This window comes from Vicia villosa, linkage group LG2, assembly GCF_029867415.1.
Source record: "Vicia villosa cultivar HV-30 ecotype Madison, WI linkage group LG2, Vvil1.0, whole genome shotgun sequence".
In the NCBI taxonomy this organism is placed as follows: Eukaryota; Viridiplantae; Streptophyta; class Magnoliopsida; order Fabales; family Fabaceae; genus Vicia; species Vicia villosa.
Window position 1 is genome coordinate 207,413,440 of NC_081181.1, and position 2,530 is coordinate 207,415,969.

At 31.1% G+C, this 2,530-nt stretch overlaps 1 non-coding gene across 1 annotated transcript; it reads left to right on the top strand.

The window, feature by feature from the left end:
• The first annotated feature begins 936 nt into the window (after positions 1 to 936).
• On the top strand, positions 937 to 1,019 carry TRNAL-UAA (transfer RNA leucine (anticodon UAA)). The gene has a single exon. It is a non-coding gene; the product is annotated as a tRNA-Leu (tRNA).
• Positions 1,020 to 2,530: the final 1,511 nt, after the last annotated feature.

Sequence of the window (2,530 nt, forward strand, 5' to 3'; positions counted from 1 at the left end):
TTCAACATAGTTTGTGCGCTCTTATGATGTGAGATAGAGTCATATACTTTAGCACTTAACATGTAGATAGGTATATTCCTTGCCTTCAAATCATATTAAGTCTTTTTAGTTTCATCATTGGTCCAATCTTTTGGGAGTTTAATCGCATTATCAAATTTATTTTTAGGGATAAAGCAAGTCTTTCGGTAACTGCTCCCCATAGATTCTTGTCAATTGACATTAAGTGTATATATATGTTTTCCTTCCAATAAGCATAACTTTCTCCTTTAAAAATTGGTTCTTTATGATGCGCAGCCTTTAGATCGTCCTCACCCATATTCCCAAACTTTTGAGTTGCTTAGACCTAAATAAAATACCAGCTCTAAGGCCAATTGTTGGGTGAGAATATGGATAATAAGCGATCTTGATGGGGGTGAATAGACCTTCCATGTTTAAAAATTTGTTTGAAAATAGTTTTATCAGAGTTTCAAAACTAAATTTGATTTTGCGTGGCAGAAGCAAATTTAGCGTAAAAGAGATTATGCTTATCGATTGGAAGTTATGTGAGTATACTTAAACAGCTCACAATACAATCAAGAGTGATAATTGAATTAAACTAAAGAGATAAACTAGATTGTCTTGAATAATATCTCAATCACACAAGGAGTGTTATTGCACCATTATCAATACTGATAAGATTCTACAAGCACAGTTTCCTACTTAATCGACATTTAAACAAAGTTAAATTGCCAATTCTAACAAAACCTATAACTTATGCAATAAATCGCTACCAATAGAAATCCTATCAGCATGCAATTTCTAGAAAGCAATAGAAAACGACCTTAACATGCAATTACTTTATATTAATTGTACAAGACAAATCGATTTTACCCACAACAATCCTCTAAGAAGAATTTAATTACTTTCTTTGATATTTGTGTAGAATAATAATAAGTGGCTGGTTTGCCCGAGAGGTTAAGGGGGAAGACTTAAGATCTTCTGCACATAAGTGCGCGTGGGTTCGAACCCCACAGCCAACATTTTTTATTAATATAATTTTTCCTCTAATTCTGATAGTGGTTATGCAATAATTTCTGTTTTTTTTCTTAATGCATATTTTAAACGTTTTTAGGCTATAATGACTAGTTTTCAGATTAGTTGGCCTCATGTATTAGAGTATTCTTCTTCCTATTGAGATCTATCTTTTGTAACTTAAGCTCTTCGACACATAAGTGTGTATGGGTTCAATATTTATAGCAAACACGCGAGTTTCAATATTTTTTTCTTTTTAAAAAAGAATTTTTTTCATTCTCTCAATAAAGGTTTATATATATATATATATATATATATAGTTTTAAATGTATTAGGAAAAATATAATTCATTAAAAAACAATAACATAAGAGTTTATTTCACTATATGAATGTAACTAATATAATTGTTTTCATCAAAAGCTTCAATCAAGAGACACTTCAAATAAATATTGATCTTGCTTAAAAGCTTCAATCAAGAGACACAACACTCATGCTTAAAAGCTTAGAGTGACACAAAAAATTACAACTCAAAAACACCATACTCCAATACAATTATCAAAGTGACAATTGCTTGGCTCACAATAGAATACTAAGAACAATAAACCCTAACATACAAAATGCAGCACACTGAATTCTTCACGTAAAAATCTCTGCATCTTCAAGTAGGATTACCTATCTTCTTATAGGCAGATCATGGGCCTTGGGCCTCTCAAACACAAATTAGGGTTAACCAAGTTAACCTAATTTTCACATACCAAGGTGCTAAAATATAGGCCACAAGCGCGGTCTTTCATAAACAGCATTGAATAGATAGTTTCCTAAAATATAGCCTGAGATTAATAAGGAAACATAATAGAACACATAACAGTCCATGCTGTCAGATATTGATGTCACAACATTCAGCTTGACATCCAATAAACTCAATAACAGCTAACCATACATATCCTGCAGAACACTACAAATGCATGTCATGACATCAGTCAAGACATCTAAACACAGAAATATGTTTTATCATAAAATTAAGCCAATCAAAACATCTACCTCATGGATGCCGATAAAAAATCAACACTACAACCATAAATCCAACCCATGAGATAGAAAGTCGGATAAACATAAAGGAAAACTAAAATTAATTGCACTAAGGGAAAAGTCGCCATGTTTCTTCAAAGGTTATGGTACAATAAGTTGATTGACTTTCAGTAGTACATTTGTTCTTTTTCTAAAGAAGTTTTCTCTAATAAATCACAAAGATCTATTTGATAAGGAGTATGATAATGTAGATCTCTATAGTTTTCACTTGCCAATATTTATATTTTATTAATTCAATCAGCACGTAGAATTCATCAATTGTTCAAATCCCGGACAAAGTGGGAAGTAAAACACTTCCTATTTATCATGAAACATATACCAAAATCAACTCAAAATTATTTTCAATCTTATATTAGTTGAAGTTTTACCATAAAGTGAAGCACTTCTTATATGTCATGATACATATATCAAAATCCACTCAATTATTTTC